Source organism: Pan paniscus, chromosome 1 (genome assembly GCF_029289425.2).
Source record: "Pan paniscus chromosome 1, NHGRI_mPanPan1-v2.0_pri, whole genome shotgun sequence".
Lineage (NCBI taxonomy): Eukaryota > Metazoa > Chordata > Mammalia > Primates > Hominidae > Pan > Pan paniscus.
The window spans coordinates 30310507-30330132 of record NC_073249.2 but is presented as its reverse complement, the minus strand read 5'-3'; the positions used below and the strand labels follow the sequence as shown (position 1 = coordinate 30330132).

Here is a 19626-nt window from a genome sequence, read left to right as displayed (position 1 = left end):
GGAAGACTGTTTGCCTTATCCCCACATACCCCTAGTGATGGCCCTGATGACAACACACGCCGGGATGTTTTGAACCATCCTGATGATTGATTTGATTTTTCCACTCCTCACCTAGACTTTTGGCATTGCCTAGACAGAGCTATAGCACTTTGGGCTGTAATCAGCCACTTGCTTCCAGCTGCATGTTTTGCTCCACACTCTGCTTCACCTTTCTTCTTGGCTACACTCACCCTTGACTCCATATGTTTTTCTCCATGTGTCATCCCAGCCTAACTGAGCACAAAGTCTCTAGCTGTTCCCTGTCCAAGACACACATCTTCCTTGAATCTTGCTCAGTAACAAGTCAGTGTGTTTAATCAATCCTTTATAGCTTTACAAGATATAGCAATGGCTAAAATTGGTGTGGTTAGAAAAACCCACCCTCCTAGTTCAGAAATCAATAAGCATTTACTCTGTGTTTCCTTTATGTTTAGCGTGCAACCAGATCTGGAGAACCTAAGTTATGAATTTCCACTCCCTAATCTTACCTCTGACCAGGGCAAACTATCTGTGGAACAAATCAATTCCATTTAGCAAATGCTGTATTTCTTGAGAGGCAGAGTGCTAAGATACCTCAGGGATTACAAAGATAAATAGCATACATTCCCTATGCTCAGACCATTTTCACAATATATAGAAGTAAGATTGTAAATTATGAAACTGTGGGATTAAAGAAATGTTCATGCCAAATTTGAACTGATGAGAAATACAATTTATATAATTCTTGCAAAATAGCATAATTTGAAAACATAGTTAATTGCAAACTGTATTTATGTTATTGTCATCATCCACGCCACCAGGAAAATGAAACACAAACTCTCCTTTGTCAGTATTAGGAGAACCATTATCGATTACTTTTTGTATCAGAATTTCTGAAAGTGAGTCTTGGTTTTAGAATCTAAGCAAGCACTCTTATTATCATTTCTAATCTTGTTTTTCATATCCTTGCACAGTGTTACTCAAGTTCATTAAATGGTGCTGCTAAAGTTAGTGCTGAGAAAAAAAGAATAAAATTAATAACTCTGGAATAGACATATGATGTGATAAAGCACTATGAAGAAAAGCAAACAACCACCAATATTAATGTAGGAAAGAGTCCTCAGCAAAATAATAAAGAAAATGTAAAAAGCAATTTCAAAGCAAATATATACTAAATATATACTAAAGAATTAGAAATTCTTAAGTTCCAAAAATGCATTCCCCCTTTGGGAAAATTTGTTTTGAATTATTTGAGTTTTAAGTTATGCAGAGTATCCAGGAATAACACTTCTCTCATATGAAAAGCAAGTGCCCTGCACTTAAATTTTATTTCCCACAGCTCTACCTTACAATCCCTGCAGTTTAGTTAGAAAAGTCTCTTTATTATTCCACACATCCTCTGCCAAGGAAACCAGTATTATTCCTTTCACTATTTCTTTTATTATGCTCTTCTTCCTGTTTTAAATATCTTCACTCTTCCTACCCACTAATCCAAATATATGGCCTAGTTTCAAAGGCCCACTCAAGCGCCACTTCATCTGCAAAGCTGTACCTGACTTAGTAGAGTCACAGGATTTTATACTTGGAATAACTCTTAGAGATTATCTAGTTCAAATATTTTCCAACTGTGCAACATAGAGACACTTAGAAGGCTTTTGAAAGAGAGTTAGAAATGGGAAGGGAAGTAAAGTGGGCAACAGAGTTCTGGAGCTCTCACCTACTTTAATCCAGCACGGCTTTCATCATTTTAATTATTTACCTTTCCCAGAAAGACATTGTTTGAACAAAAGTTTCCAGAGCTTTAGATCATAAAAATCCACAGTTCAACATGATGAATGAAGAAACTAAGGCTGAGTTGAATATTTTATCCTGATTCACAAACAATCTAGCAAACTAAGCTAAAACCCTAGGATCTCTGGACTGCCAGCCCAGCTACATTGATATCCCTATTTTGTTTATCACCAAAATAATTACAATTTCCTATTGATGATTCTATAGTGTCTTTTGTTATTTACACATATGTGTCTTGTCTAATACACTGAGTGTGGCTGTTCCATGGCTGGGTGTAATTTATGCTCTTCCACTCTTCTCTGAGCAGAGAACTGGGTTCACAGTATGATTGCTGACTTTTCTTCCCAGGATAGACATTCTTGATTCATATATAAAATTAGACATGCCAGTACTTAGACAATCAACTCCATGTATTGACTGAAATAACATAAACTGCATCCTTCACAGAAACTATTTATTAATGTTGACATTAATGGTAGTCAGTACAGCTACATTTTTCATAAAAATTAATATTTCTGCCTCATTTGTATTTTTTCCCGCATGTATACAAACCTAGGCTTCATCAGTTAAACTCCTTGTTCTAAATGACACCTGGTTTTTAACCCTTTAATCTGCTTTTTGGGTAGCTTTCACTATTGCAACGAGACATTTTAACAAGAAAAACTAACCCTTTATTATTTTTTTAAAAAAATCCCTAATTCTTGATCTTTGTAAGTTCTTCCTATAGCTGCTTCTTTCTTCTGATACATTTCTTGTAAGGGTACACTGCACTTGCTACCTTTGTTTCCTCCCCTCCCAGCTCCATATTTGGGTACTATATGATCTACTTCTTAAAAGTGGTAATGTCGACCATTGTGGAAGACAGTATGGCAATTGCTCAAAGGTCTAGAACCAAAAATACCATTTGACCCAGCAATCCCATTACTGAGTATATACCCAGAGGAATATAAATCATTCTATTACAAAGATACATGCACATGTGTGCTCGTTGCAGCACTGTTCACAATAGCAAACACATGAAATCAACCCAAATGCCCATCAATGATACACTAGATAAAGAAAATGTGGTACAGCTACATCTTGGAATACTATGCAGTCGTAAAAAGGAATGAGATCATTTCCTTTGCAGGGACATGGATGGAGCTGGAAGCCATTATCCTCAGCAAACAAATACAGGAACAGAAAAACCAAACACCGCATGTTCTCACTTATAAGTGGGAGCTGAACAATGAGATCACATGGACACAGGGAGGGGAACAACACACACGGGGGCCTGTTGGGGGAAAGCGGGAGGAAGAGCATTAGGAAAAATAGCTAATGCATGCTGGGCTTAACACCTAGGTGATAGGTTAATAGGTGCAACAAACCACCATGGCACACGTATACCTATGTAACAAACCTGCACATCCTACACCTGCACATGTACTTCAGAACTTAAAATTGAAATTAAAACAAGTGGTAATGACCTTTTATTTGTAATTTAAATTACCTTTTAATACTTTATCTTTCCTATTCCTCTATGCTTTCTTTATTTCATTCACTCCCATAAATATTTGACTGTCAAATCTACTTTTCTAGGAGTCTCTTCTCATCAACCCTTTTAGACCAGGGCAAGAGAAGTCCCCTTCTAGACTCCAAGCTTTAGACATTTGCTCTATCTCCCATCCTCCCCCTCCAGGGCCAGTTGTCTCCCAGCCCACACTCTCCCTTCTGATTCAGACGCTGGGTACCTGGGACCATCATAATTCCTATTCACATTCTCTATTTCGTTGAATCTACTTCCAGGGCCTAGTGGCTTCTTGACTTCAGGACTATACTTCCAAACATCCAGTGTATCCCAAGATCCAAGTGGTGACAAAGGAGTGGTTGTTTGTGAGAAGCAGGGATGAAGTGGAGATATTATCATGTTCACATTCCTTCCCTGCCCCTATCCCTGCCCCATTTTCTAGAGAATAGAAAACAAATTTCTTCTCATAGTTTCAAGATCTTCATAATGGCTTCACATAGCTCCTAAGCCTGGGATTTCCATGTGTGACCCTGAGGCCTGTGCATGGATAGGGCTAGTGGGAAGGAGGGTAAAGTGGGAGGAGGAGAGGTCCTTTCTGAGTTACTGCCACTATATTTTATCATGGAACTGTAATTCGAACTTGGCCTTTGAGGTTGATATGAAAGCATGTTTGTCATGGTAGGAGGTTAGATATTTTATTTAACAGTTTGTGGCTTGATTTATAACTTTTAAATATTTAACATATGGTACACAGTCCTCCATTTGCAGTCTTGTCTTAGGACCTACAAATCTTAGAGAAAGAGCTGGGTCTTTTCTCTCTAAGGCCAGATTAATTTCTGAGTTCCTATTGGTCTTCTCTTTAAGGGTGCCTCATTTGCATATCTAACTTAAAATATCAAAAGCTGAGTTGATATTCTCCTCCTCATCTTAAAGCTACTTGCCTATGTTTGTGTCTTCTCTTAGTTAATGCCATCACTATCCACTCGGTCTCTAGCTATAGGTCTTGGAGTCATTCTCAACTTTTCTCTTCCCTAACCCTCAGCATTTAATCAGAGATAAAATATATTCTATGTCTGAAATATCTTGACTCCATCTTCTCCTTTCAAGCCCCATCTCTCAGCTGATTCATTTTAATAGCCATTTTACTACCCTCTTCCTTTCCCTCCTTAATTCACTGTCCACATTTCCACCAGCATTGTTATGTTCACATTCCCCTCCTATCCCTGATCCCTGCCCCATTTTCTATAGAAAACAAATTCCTATTCATAGTTTCAAAGTCTCCACAATATAACCAGAGCCTACCCTCACAATCATGCTTACTTCCCACAATCATTCTTATCTCTTCTTTTTCACACTCATCTACACAGCCATACATGCCTGCACTATAATCTAGACGATACAGATTTGTTAGATACTTGTTAATCCCAGACTATTTGAACATTTATAAACTTGTCAGAAACTTTCACATGCATGTACTTTTACCTAAGCCACTGCTTCTGTCTGGACCATTCTCTCCTTATTTACATTTCTGTAAAAATGCGATTAACTACACTATTGCCGTTTACTCTGTGAAGTCTTCCACAATTACTCCACCAAAATCACTGTCTTCCATGATTACCTAACATTTGTTTATGCCAATATTATTCTACTTAAAAATGATGGCCTATAGCCATGTTATAAATGAATGCCTCTCTAGCCCTTAAATATAAATTTATTGTATGCAGGGACTAATCTCTACTCATTTTTGTATATTATTTGTGCCTCGTGTATTGTCCCAGAGTAGGTGCTTTGTAAATGTTTGTTTAATTTCTGAGTGAAATTTTAAAAGAGATCAGCTTTAATTAAAAAAAAAAAAAGAAAGCATACAACATATTTCCCTAAAGAGGGCTATCAGGATTTCTTTGTTCTATTCTAGCCCACTCTGCAACCTTCATTTATTTTATCATACAATTCTAAGATTTCTCTCTCCAAAATGGGTTTAACATCCCTTGTAAAAACTGCAGTGGTATATCTGCAAAACCTGTCAAGAAGCCCTGATGAAAGGCAGTGCCGAATTGCAAGCATTATTACAAAGACAGGTGTGGTGTTCAATTCAAAACCAGCCACCTGTGCGTCCTCCGTTTTCAGAGATGACTCGCACATGTTCATCACAGATTCCCCAAGTCACTTATCGCCTGTGCACTCAGAGGGAGACCATCTGGAATTGCAGAGTTTTCTATTCTTAAGCTCTTTTAATTTTTCAATCACCTGCCCTGACATAAGATGGGTTCATTTTCTGTTTATAGTATGTCTCATGGGCAGTTTATGGATCTGTTTCTGGCATTTTCCCTCCAATCATCTTGGGAATCACAGCATGAAGGTGGTGGGCAGGGGGGTAGGAGGAATCCAGGTTAGACTGTTTAATTTTCTGTTACGGGATTTCTGTATCGTTTTGGGTTTTGGAACTGGTAATGCCAAAGTGCTGCTTCTTTACTCGCTATACAGGCAAAGGCAAACCATTTAAGTCTACCAAACATCTGGATAATAGTGACAGTATTAACAAATTACTTGACAATTCAGAAGTGATTTTCATGTATATTATCTAATTTAATTCTCATTACAATCCTGTGAAGTACATTTCCTGTTACAGATAAAAAAACAATGGTTCATTTTTGTTTTCTTTTGCAAGTTCACAGAAATAATAAGAGCTAGGAAGTAAGTTTTCTGAATCTAAATCCCATGATCTTTAGTAGAGTATAACATATAGGGAATAGCCAAATAATTAAGAAACAAATATCAGCTATATTTCAGATAAGCAATCTATTATTTACAGAATTAAGAGTTATATATAACATGGTAAAGTCTCATTCATATGTAATAAAATGTGCTTGTAAAAACATAAAGTTCAATTAGAAAAAGGGTCAAAATTGCAATATTTTAAGACAGTTTTAGTACTAGTAAACATGGTGTGTATGATAAACTAAAAAGTAAATGGACAAGAAGTAAAATACCAGTGAGATTATGCTGGGTCAGATCCAAAGCCAGCACGGCACCGGGTTTCTTGCCTAAGGTCCATGGTGACCACTCCTTGGCTATTGCCAATGTTCACTCAAGGCCCAAGCACTCTTTATTCAGCTGGTGGCAAATCCAGCCAGGCTTGTGTTTTTCCCTTCAGTATGACGAGCTCCCCCTAAGCCCAGGACAAGTCCTAAAATGTCATCTGGGAGCCAGGACCTGGAATCAGGATCCTTAGGAATTTACTTGGTGCTGTATTCTACTATGGCTGAGCTGGCAATCAAGGTGCAAGATTAAGCCCTTTACTTTCTTTGTTCTCCTTTCCTCAAGCAGATGGATGATCTCCCTGTGGTCACCGACACCCCAGGCCTGAGGCAAGTACTGAGACAAGTACTGCCTGGCTACCACCAATGTTCACTCAAGGCCCAATGGCTGCTCAGTCAGCTTATGGTAAATGCTGCCAGTCCTGTGTTTCTGTCTTCAAAGAAGTGGGCTCCCCTCTGGCCCAGGGTGGGTTTAAAAATGCCACCCAGGAGGCAAGGCCTGGAACAAAAGAAGCCCGTTGTTTTTTTTGTTTGTTTGTTTTTTACTGACCTGATACCCAAGATGTGAGACAAACTCGTCTTTACTCTTCCCTCTCCTTTCCTCAAGCAGGAGTCTCTCTGCGTGGCCACCACAGCTGGGAATATACTAGGTCACACCTGAAACCAACACGGCATTGGGTGTCACCCAAGGCCTGTGGTGAGTACTTCCTGGTTACCACTCATGTTTTTTCAAGGCTCAAATGCTGTTTAGTCAGCAGGTGATGTATCCTGCAAGTACAGGGTCTTTCCCTTCAATGCAGAGGGTTCCTTTCTGGCCCAGGGTGTGTCTAGAAATGTCATTTGGAAGTTAGGGCCTAAAATAGGGGCCTCAGGAATTTGTCTGGTGGCCTATTATACTGTAGTTGAGCTGGTATCCAAGTTGCAAGACAATGTCCTCTTTACTCTCTTCCCTCTTCCCTCTTCAAGTGGGAAGGAGCTGTGAGCTGCACTTCCTGGGGCTGTGGGAGGGTGACACAAGCACTCCCTTAGCCACCCTAGCTGGTGTCTCACTAGGTCGTGTGCACCCCAAGTTCACTGGCTCTGAGCCCAGCACAGCACCAGAACTTGCACAGGAATTGCAGTCCTTGGGGCCTAGACTGCTTTTCAAGTTTATTTAGGACCCCAGAGAGCGTTAGCCTGCAGTGGTGGTAATAGCAGGAACCAAACGCTGGCATGGATTATTTTCCTTTGGCTACGGCTGGTCTAAATGTTCCCTCTGTGGTTGCTGGTTGAGTTCTGCACATGTTGCTTTCCACTGTGGCAGGCAGCACTGAATTCCAATGCAAAGTCCCACAATCACTGAGCTGTCTCTCCTGCAAGCACACATATTCTCTCTCCATTCCATATAGCTGCCGCTGATGGATGGAGTTGGGTGGTGTTGGCCGTTTGAGATTGTCTTTCCTACCCTCTTCAGTGCCTCTTTCCTTGATATGATGTCAAAACTATGTACAATGATCACTCATCTGATTTTTGGTTCCTGTGAAGACTTTTTCTTGTGTAGACAGTTGTTTAATTTGGTGTTCCTGTGGGGAAGACAATTGCTGGAGGGTCCTATTCGGCTATCTTACTCCACCTCCTCCCCAGGGTTTTGTTTTAGCAATGACTATATTACTTTTATTTCTAATAGTTTCATTTTGTTCTTTAGTGTTTATGATCTGTCATTACATTAGGTTATTATTTCTTCTTCAAATATTTTGATAATTTTATATTTTGTTGAAGAACTATGAACATACTTATTAATCTCTTCCAAATTGTTCTATTATCTCTGTTTTTAGTATGTTATTTTCATGCTTTTCTCTGCCTACTCTCTCTCTCAAAATTGTGTCTCTGTAAAAAAAAAATTGTGTGTGTGTGTGTGTGCGTGCGCATCTGTGTCCGTATATGTATACACGTGACATATTATCTTTAGTTGGTGACTGCTTTCCTCTGTTAACTCTCTCTATAGATTGTGTCTTTGTAAAAAATAAATAAGTTGTATATGCACAAAGAGAGATCACTTTCAGTGGGTGATTTATTTTTTCCTTTGTGTGTCCCAAACATACAGGGATGCAGAATTTTCTTTATAGAGTTATTGAGGTTTTATTGTTTATGCCTCAGTACAGAAGATTCCTCTGGTATCAGACCAGTTTTTAAAAATGAATTTCAAAGTTTATTATTCCTGCTTTATGTATTACTACAAATTTTGACCACATACTTTTGGTGCAGCTTGGGTTCTTGACTTTTCTCTCAGGAGATGATTTATAGCTACTTCCAGAGCCTGGGAAGTCTGTAAGATTGTTTTTGCATTTCGCTAGGGCTGTCTTCAAAATCTTCAAAGATATTTTTTCTAATCCACTATCCTGGAGGGACTCAAGGCTGCATCTGACAGTCTTATGAACTGCTAGGGTATCACTTCAAGGTTCCTTTTGGAACTGAGTTCTTTATTTGTTTCTGGCACTTAGTGATTTCCTTTCTTCCTTTTGAGATTCACTATATTTTTTCTTAATTAATTTACATGGTATTATATGAGGCATTTTTCTGTGTTTATACTTGAAGAGTGATCACACAAAAGGCTTCATGCAAAAATAAATTCTGCTTGTAATTAGTAGTGATTTAGGTTAGAACATTAAATAAGAGGACTGGCTTGAGTAATTATTTCATTCTCTGATTTTATATTTTAAGATACATTTTCTAGAGCGCCTAACTCCCTATTATACCAAAATATGGAAAGATACATACACCACTTTTTTCCCCATGGCAGACAGCCACAGTGATTCTCTTAAAATTTAAATCAGATCATGTCACTCTCAATGGCTTTCCATCTCATTAAGTACAGAAGCCAGTCCTTCACATGCACCTAAAAGGGCCTGCAAATCTGACCCCCTGATAACTCTTTGTCCTCATCTCTTATCTATTAATACTTTCCTGTTAGCCCACTTCACTCCAGTCATATTAGGCTGCTTATTGTTCCTTGGAATACTAAGCAAGATACCACCACAGACACTTCACTCTTGCTATTTCCTCCATTTTGTGTGTATTACGTGAACCATTCACTCTCTAATTTGCCTTAGTACTCTGTTACCTTCCATGGCAACCCAACAAAAAAGAAAAAATAAAAAAACACACGTACACATTCCCTATTCCTCTAACCCTGCTGGGTTCTCCTGCTTTCACAGCACTCATTAGCATCTGACATAATATCCATATACTTGTTTATTTATTTTTCAGCCTCCCCCGTTTGTCATAGACTATACCTTCCAGGAGAACAGATATTTAACATGTTCTTGGTTTTTTATCTGCTGATGTATCTCAGTACCGAGAAAATTACCTGGTACATAAAAAAGCATTCATCTGAGAGATTAAAATAATACTATAATATAATTTATACTTCAAAAAACCTAGACAAATATAAACAAAATTTTTATTAAAATTATTTAAGGAATATATACATACACACATACTTTATTTTTAATTTTAATTTTTAAAATGTTGAATTTAAAGTATGCAAACTTTTAAGAAAGTTTTGAAATATGGATTTTAAAATCCAACTGATCAAAATTTCTGTTAAGTTAAATAGTAATGGAGAAAACTGTGTTCTTTCTTCCTCACAATTTCTTCAAAGAACATTCCATCTTCATCCAATCCACAGAGGATACAAAAATAGCCCCAATAAAGTTTCTTTATCTGAACCATGCCTGATACCCTATTAAAATACAGAAGACTATGACTCAGGGCAGTGATCTCAATACAATTAATCCCAGGAAAGATAATCTAGAGGAAGAAAATGTTACCGCAGTGATTACCCTGTAAACTCAGTTCATGCTGTCTGTGACTCAGAATAAGAATTAAAATGACGATAAGGCACTAAATATTCCAAAGATTTAATATGAAGTGTTGATGGTTGAGAAAAATGTTTTCTCTTTATATGCATGTACTCAAGCTTTTAATACATATTTCTGTTATGAGTTAGGATTAAGCATTAGAGGAAAGTGCTATTGAAATACTGGCTGTACTCTCAAAGCACTAAAACTTAAATAATAATAAATAGCAGAAAACCCAGGGAGAAAATGAAGAAATAAAGTTATTTATAAATCTCTGGTTAGCTAACAGTGCATTACATTTATTTAGCATTAATTAGTAAACAGTAATTTAAAATAAATAGTATTTGAATAAGAAAGAAGATGGAAACAAATAGACACTTTTTGATAATTAATTTCCCCAATTCAGGTGGAATATCAGTGGCATAGGATGGAAAGAAAAAGGACTTGGAGATGTAGGCAAACCACTTGCTAATTTAGGGGCTTTCGTTACTAATATTATCACATGATATATCAGATAAATATATTCAGCCTGAACCATGAAACAAACCAGGTGTACAATTGGGCCTTTTTAAAAGTTATTTTCATATAAATATATCAGCAACTTCCCACAGTTTGATTAATTTGGCTGCTGACATTAGCCAAAGAATGGACAGTCTACCATTTCATTTATCTGTCACAAATAGAGTGTAAGACAGAGTGAAATAATGCCTAAACATTCGGGTTCCCTTCAGAGGCCAATTTTAAGAAAAATAATTGAGGGAAGGTTATTTCAGCTTCCTCTTCTGCATATCAACTCCTCATCCTTCCCTACTTCACTTTCTACATTTTAGGATAGATAAAGGACACCACAGACAATCTAACAATTTCCTCTAGTCTCTGAGTGAGTAATAACAGAAGCAGTCCAAATGAGGAATTCCTGTTGTTCATCCCCAGATGGATTTCCTTAGGCCACTCTTGTAACACATCTACCTTGATTTCTACAGATTTTTATGTTGTATGCTAATTTCCATGACTCTTTTACTCACCTGGAAAACAACAGTATCACTATCAGAATTGTTCAACTGGTATGTGACAGCTAAAATTAACACTTCTTCCTTAACTCTGTTTTATTCTGCTCCTCTCAAAAAGCAAACTCCTGTTCCCAGAGATAGTTTAATTTCATTTTTGTACCTGGATACTATTTGTGAGACCCTAATTACTAACCTTTTTTGGCAGACTTTGAATGGCTATGGCACAGGAAATCATCACAATCAGCAAGAAGAGAGATGAATGCAACAGTCAGTACTTATCTAGGTCACTTCTCCCCAAAATGTCCTCACAGCTCTATTTCACTTAAGTTTGGATGTACCATTTAAGACATCGAAGCATTCTGCAAGTGGGGGAAAAAAAAAAAACCAAGAAATACCTTAAAATGCCAGCTATGTGTGATTTAAAACAAAAAATATTTAAGATGAGGTTAAAAGTTATAAACATTTATGTACGTTATTAGTTCTACATCAACAAAAGAGCACAGTTTCTCCACTGCAAATTAATAGATTATAAAATCAATAGGTTTTTCATGAAAGTAATTAAGAAAAATGGAGGTAGAAACAAATTCAGTCTTTTAAGAATGTTTTGCCTTTAAAACAACTTTCTCTAAAATCACCTAAAATGAAATATAAGTTAACTCTGATTCTATGAGTTCAGTGGAGTTAAATTTAACTTGAAAACATCTTTCATTTCTATAGCTAATTTATTATATTTATACAAGACTGCAAAAAGTTAATTAGGTGATTTAAGTGAGTCAACTGTCACATATATTATGAGCTCTGCATGTGTGTATTATGAAGCAATACTGACTATGAGTTCAGCCTTTTACCAACTTATTTAGCCAAGGTTGCTAGAAGTTACTTAATGAGCATGAACACACAAACTTTCAATAAACCTACAAGAAGAAAAGTGGCCCATGACCTAAAAGAACCCCTCTGTTATGCCAGGGGGATGACAAAGTATGTTAAGTCACCAGCCCCTCTGTGTTATGGTGGTTCATGTTGCCAAGGCACGTGTGGCAAATTTGCAGAGTTGGGGCAGTGAATAAGAGAAGGTCAGTTTCTAAAAATTCATCTCACAGAGTATATGAAGTAAAAAGCCTAGGAGAAGTACTTTTCTCAATTAAAACTTAAGAATATATGAATATTTGTGGCTTCTAGAGTTTGACCTCTCAGTACCTAAGCTATTCCTGATTTATACTTGGCAATCTGTATTTATTCTTCAGTTCATAGAATATTAGGGTCAGAAAGAAAGGTTTAAAATCACCCATTGAATATCTGGAAGGCTTAAAGAGTAGCAGTTCAAGAATCAGGCAGAGCTGGCTTGAATTCTGGTTTCACAGTTTACAGGCTGTGTGGTATTGAATAAAGTGCTTCAAATATTGAATCCCCAGTTTTCCTATCTGTTAAATGAGGATAATAAATAACACTTCCTGAGGAGACAAACAGAAGATTAAATAAAATAAAGCAAAAAGTAATATGCTGTAATTCCCTCAGAAGCATTGTGTTTCACAGTTGTCAGAATTCTGAGTTCTAAGCAACAGAAACTGACTTTGGTTATATTAATCAGAAAAGGAATGTATTGGCAAGATATCAATAACTTAGAGAATTAATCAACAGTTGAGAATTAGACTCTGGCAGAAAAATAAGGAAAGCAGGTTATGAGCCTGAAGTCTGCTTAGGACATAGGAATTGATACTGCTGCTACTGGATTCTTGCTGCCACACCAGTAGTCTCTCAAACCTTCCACATTGGCTGGGAAAAATCTCTAACCCTCATTATTCAAAGCTACAGGCAAGAGAATCTTACTAGATAAACTTGAGACATGTATCTGTATGCTATTGTCCAGAGGATAAATAAGAACCCTTGTGCTACATATTGAAAGAGAGGGTCTGTCTCTCGCCTTATGATTCCTCCACATAGGAATAGAATGGGATATTAAGCATATCACTAGGCTTTAAAGCAAATCTCAATAAATTTCAAAGACTTAGTGTCAAACATAATACATTCTCTGACCACAATTTCAATTCTGTTAAATTAGAGCTCAGTAAATAAAGGATAAATTTTAACCTCCCTAATATTTCTATAAAGTGTAAAAAATAAATTTGAATGTAACTCAGTCAAAAAGAAACTATAGGGGAAGACACAGAGCAGGTTGGCCTAATAGAACTCTCCAACAATAGTCCCCCTACAGGAACACTAAATCGAACAACTATCCACACAAGAAAGCACTTTTATGAGAACCAAAAATCAAGTGAGTGATCACAGTACCAGGTTCTAACATCATATCAAAGAAAGAGGCATTGAAGAGGTTAGGAAAGATAGTCTTGAATTGCTGATGCTGCAGAGAGGATCTGTGTTCTTGTGGGGGAGAGAGTGCAGTGATGTGGGACTTTGCATTGGAACTCAGTGCAGCCCAGCCACAGTAGAAAACAAGATAAGGCAGAACTCAGCCAGTGCCCATGGAGGGAGCCCTTATATCCGTCCCAGCAAGAGAGGAATTGCCCTTCCCAGTGGTTGGAACTAGAGTTCTGGCTAGCCCCACTACCATGGGCCAAAGCACTCTGGGATACTACATAAACCTCAAAGGCAGTCTAGGCGACAAGGACTGCAATTCCTGGGCAAGTCTTGGTGCGTGCTGGGCTAGAAGGCAGTAGACTTGGGTTGACCTAATGAGACACCAGCCAGGTGGACAAGGGAGTGCTTGCATCACCCCTCCCCCAACCCAAGCAGTGCAGCTCAGTAACCTGGGGGAGACTCCTTCCTTCCACTGGCAGTAACTAGGCAGTGGTCACCATGGGTCTTGAGCAAGACCCAGTGCTGTGCTATCTTTGGGTGTGACTCAGCACAGTCTCAGTGTGGTTGGTAGTCACAGTGGAGCTTGCATCACCCCTCTACAAGAGGAGTACAAGCAAGTGCAGACTGCAAATATTACAATAAATATCTAACTATTCAATGCCCAGACACTCACAAACATCCAAAAGCATCAGGACCATTCAGGAAATCATGACCTCACTAAACAAACTGAAAAAGTCACCACTGATCAATCCAAGAGTGACAGAAAATTCAAAATAGAAATTTTGAGGAAGCTCAATGAAATTTAAGATAACACAGAGAAGGAATTCAGAATCCTATCAGATAAATTTAACGAAGATACTGAAATAATTTTTGAAACATGTAGAAATTCTGAGCTGAAAAATTCAATTGACATACAGAAGAATGCATCAGAATCTCCCAACAGCAGAACTGATCAAGCAGAAGAAAGAATCAGGCTATTTGAAAATACACAGTCAGAAGAAACAAAAGAATAGAAAAGAATGAAGCTTGCCTATAAGTTCTAGAAAATATCTCAAAAGGGCAAATTAAGATTTACTGGCCTTAAAGAAGAGGTACAGAGATCAAGGTATAAATTTTATTCAAAGAGATAATAACAGATAACTTTTCAAACCTAGAGAAATATATCAAAATTCAAGTATAGATGGGTTGTAGAACATCAAGTAGATTTCATCCAAATAAAACTACCTCAAGACATTTAATAATCAAACTTCCAAAGGTCAAGGATAAAGAAAGGATTCTAAAAGCAGCAAGAGAAAAGACACAAATAACATACCTTACAATCTAGGAGAGAGTGGCATTACATATTTAAAATGCTGAAGGAAAAAAGACTTTTATCCTAGAAGAGTATACCCAGTGAAAATACCCATTAAACATGAAGAAGAAATAGGCTTTCCCAGACAAACAAAAGCTGAGGGATTTCATCAACACCAGAACTGCCCTACAAGAAATGCTAAAGAGAGCTGTTCAATCTAAAATGAAAGGACACTAATGAGCAATAGGAAGTCATCTGAAGGTACAAAACTCACTGGTAATAGTAAGTACACAAACAAACACACAATATTATAACACTGTAATTGTGGTACGTGAACTATTGATATCTTGAATACAAAGACTAAAAGATAAACCTATCAAAAATAATAACTACAACTTTTAAGACATAGTATAATAAAACATAGATGGAAGCAACAAAAAGTTAGAAAGCAGGGGGATTAAGTTAAAGTGTAGAGCTTTTATTAGTTTTCTCTTTCGTTGTTGTGAGTTTGGATTGTTTTGTATCCAGTGCTAAGTTGTGATCAGTTTAAAATAATGAGTTCTAAGATGTTATTTCCAAACCTCATGGTCACCTCAAATCATAAAACCTACAACAGATACACAAAAAACTGAAAATCAGTAAATTAAAACAATCCACCAAAAAAAATTAACTTCCCAAAAAGGAATACAGGGAAGAAGGAAGGAAGAAAGAGAAGAGCACACATAAAACACCCAGAAAACAAATAACAAAATGGTAGTAGTAAGTCCTTACTTACTAATAATAACATTGAATGTAAATGGACTAAACTCTCCAATCACAAGACATAGAGAGCCTGAACAATAACAATAATAAAAAAACAAGCTCTAACAATCTGGTAACTATAAGAAACACGCTTCACTTATAAAGACTAACTTAGACTTAAAATATAGGAACTGAAAAATATTGCATGAAAATGGAAACAAAAAAAGCAGAAGTAGCTATATTTACATCAGACAAAATAGATTTCAAAACAAAAACTATAAACAGAGACAAAGAAGGTCATTATATAATGACAAAGAAGTCAACTTAGCAAGAGGGTGTAACACTTGTAAATATATATACATTCAACACTGGAACACTCAAACATATTAAGTAAATATTATTAGAGCTAAAGAGAGAGATAGACCCTAATACAATATTAGCTGGAGACTTCAACACCCCACTTTCAGCATTGGACAGAACCACTACACAGAAAACCACCACCAACAACAACATTGGACTTAATCTACATTATATACCAAATGGACCTAATATATATTTACACAATCTTTCATTTAAGAGCTGCAGAATACACGTTCTCCTCCTCAAGGCATGGCTCATTCTTAAGGATAGATCATATGTTAGAACAAAAAACAAGTCTTAAAAAATTAAAAAATTGAAAAAATATCAAGTGTCTCATCTTTCCAGTTTTATTCTCAATGGAATAAAACTAGAAATAAATAATTAGAAAAATATCGGAAACTATACAAACACATGGAAAATAAACAATATGCTCTAGAGTGACCAGTGGGTCAATGAAGAAATTAAGAATAAAATTTAAAAATTCCTTGAAACAAACAAAAATGGAAACACAATATATCAAAACCTATGGAATGCAGCAAAAGCAATACTAAGAAGAAAGCTTATAGCAATAAGCACTCCACATCAAAAAAGCAGATAATCCTCAAATTAACAACCTAATGATGCATCTTAAAGAACTAGAAAACAAAGAGCAAACCAAAGCCAATATTAGTAGGAGAAAAGAAATAATAAAGATCAAAGCAGAAATAAATGAAATTGAAACAAAACAAACAATACAAAATGTCAATTAAACAAAAAGGTGGCTTATTTTAAAAAAATAAAATTGATAAACATTTAGCCAAAGACATAAAGATAGAAGACCCAAATAAATAAAATCAGAGATAAAAAGGAGGTATTACAACTGATACTGCAGTTCAGAGAATCATTAGAGACTACTATGAGCAACTACATGCCAGTAAATTGGAAAACCTAGAAGAAATAGATTAAATCCTAGACACATACAACCTACCAAGACCGAATCATGAAGATTTCCAAAATCTAAATAGACCAATAACAAGTAATGAGTTCAACACCATAATAAAAAGTATCCCAGTAAAGAAAAATCAGAGACCCAAAGCCTTCAACTGCTAAATTTCACCCAAAATTTAAATAACTAATATTAATCTAATCCTATTCAAACAATTCCAAAAAAATAAAGAAGCAAATACTTCCTTACTCATTCTGTGAGGCCAGTATTACCCTGATACCAAAATCAGACAGAGACATCAAAATAAGAAAACTACAGGCCAATGTTCCACATGAATACTGATGCAAAAATCCTCAACAAAATACTCACAAACCAAATTCAACAACACATTTAAAAGATAATTCATCATGACCAAGAGGGATTTATGCCAGGGATGCAAGAATGATTCAGCAAATGCAAATAAATCAATGTGATATATCATTTCAAAAGAATGAAGGACAAAAACATGCAATCATTTCAACCGAAGGTAAAAAGCATTAGATAAAATTCAACCTCCTTTCATAATAAAAGCCCTAAAAAATGTGGTATAGAAGTATATATCTCAACACAATAAAAACCATACATGACAGACACACAGCTAGCATCATACTGAATACAGAAAAACTGAAAACTTTTTCTCTAAGATCTGGAACAAACCGAAACATCCACTTTCACCATTATTATTCAACATAGTATTGGAAGTTCTAGTTAGAGCAATCAGACAAGAAAAAGATATAAAGAACATCCAAATTGAAAAGAAGTAAGTCATCTTTGTTTGCAGATGATATGGTCTTATATCTGAAAAATACCTAAAGACCTTAACAAAAATCTATTAGAACCAATAAACAAATTCAGCAAAGTTGAGGGATACAAAATCAACATATAAAAATCAATAGTATTTACATATTACAACAGTGAACAATCTGAAAAAGAAATCAAGAAAGTAATCCCAGTTACAATAGCTACAAATAAAATAACATACCTAGAAATGAATTTAACTAAAGAATTTAAAGATATCTACAATGTACTCTATAAAACATTGATGCAAGACATTGAGGAGAACAGAAAAAAATGAAAAGATACTCTATGCTCATGGATTGGAAGAATCAATATTGTTAAAATGTCTGCACTATTCAAAGTAATCTACAGATTCAGTGCAATCATTATTAAAATACCAATACATTATTCACATTAATAGAAAAAAATCATTCCAAAATTCATGTGAAATCACAAAAGACCCAGAATAGCCAAAGTCATTCTGAGCAAAAAGAACAAAATGAGAGGAAGCACATTCTCTGATTTTGAATTATTCTATAGAGCTATAGTAACCAAAACAGCATGGTACTGGCATAAAAACAGACACATAGACCAAAGAAACAGAATAGATAAATCAGAAACAAATCCATACAGCTATGTTGAATTTATTTTTGACAAAGGTGCCAAGAACATACAGTGGAGAAAGACAATCTCTTAAATAAATTGTGCTAGGAAAACTAGACGTCTATAGGCAGAAGAATGAAGCTAGAACCCTATTTTTCATCATCTACAAAAATCAAATCAAAATGTATTAAAGAGTTAAATCTAAGACCTAAGACTATTAAACTATCAAAAGAAAACATTGGGAAAACTCCACAGGACATTGGTCTGGGCAAAGGTTTCTTGAATAACACCTCAAAAACAGAGATAACCATAGCAAAAATGGGCAAATGGGATCACATCAAGTTAAAAAGCGTCTGCACAGAAAAAAAAATTAACAAAGTGAAGAGACAACCCACAGAATGGGAGAAAAATTTTCAAACTATCCATCTGTCAAGGAATTTATAACCAGAATATATAAGGAGCTCAAACAATTGGAAAAAAATCTAATAATCCAATTTAAAAATGGGCAAAATGTCCAAATAGTCATTTCTCAAAAGAAGACATATAAACGGCAAATAGGTATGTGAAAAGATGCTCAACATCACTGATCATCAAATAAATGCAAATCAAATATCATCTTATCCCACTTAAAATGGCTTTTATCCAAAATAAAGGCAATAATGAATGCTGGCAAGGATGTGGAGAAAAGGGAATCCTCAAACACCATTGGTGAGAATGTACATGAGTTTAGCCACTATAGAGAACAGTATGGTGGTTCTTCAAAAAACTAAATATAGAACTACTAAATGATCCAGCAGTTCCCCTTCTGAATATTTATCCAAAGAAAATGAAATCAGTGTGTTGAAGATATTTCTGTACTCCCATATGTATTGCTGCACTATTCACAATATTCAAATTTAGAAGCAACCTAAGTTTCCATCAACAGGCAAATGGACATAGAAAATGTGGTACACATACACAATGAAGTATAATTCAGCCTTAAAAAATAAGATCCTGTCATTTGCCAAGATATGGATGGAACATTATGTTAAATGAAACAAGCCAACCACCAAAAGACAAACATCACATGTTCTCCCTTATTTTTGATAGTTGAAACTTAAAACAATTTAACTCATGGTAATAGAGAGTAAAATAATCGTTACCAGAGGTTGGGAAGGAAATGAGTACAAAAATATAGTTAGAATGAATAAGATCTAGTATTTGATAGCACAGCATGATGACTATAGTCAACAATTTGTACATTTTTAAATATCATACAAAAATAGTTAGAATGAATAAGATCTAGTATTTGATAGCACAGCATGATGACTATAGTCAACAATTTGTACATTTTTAAATATCATAAGAGTATAACTGGAATGTTTGTAACAC

The 19626-nt window shown here is 36.0% G+C and overlaps 1 long non-coding RNA gene across 1 annotated transcript in view; it reads right to left on the bottom strand.

The window, feature by feature from the left end:
- LOC103785341 (uncharacterized) overlaps positions 1–19626 on the bottom strand; it is a 126898-nt gene that overhangs the window by 28033 nt on the left and 79239 nt on the right. The window contains exon 4 of the long non-coding RNA XR_008624382.2: positions 11397–11562. This is a non-coding gene — a long non-coding RNA (uncharacterized LOC103785341). The remainder of the gene's footprint in view (positions 1–11396; positions 11563–19626) is intronic.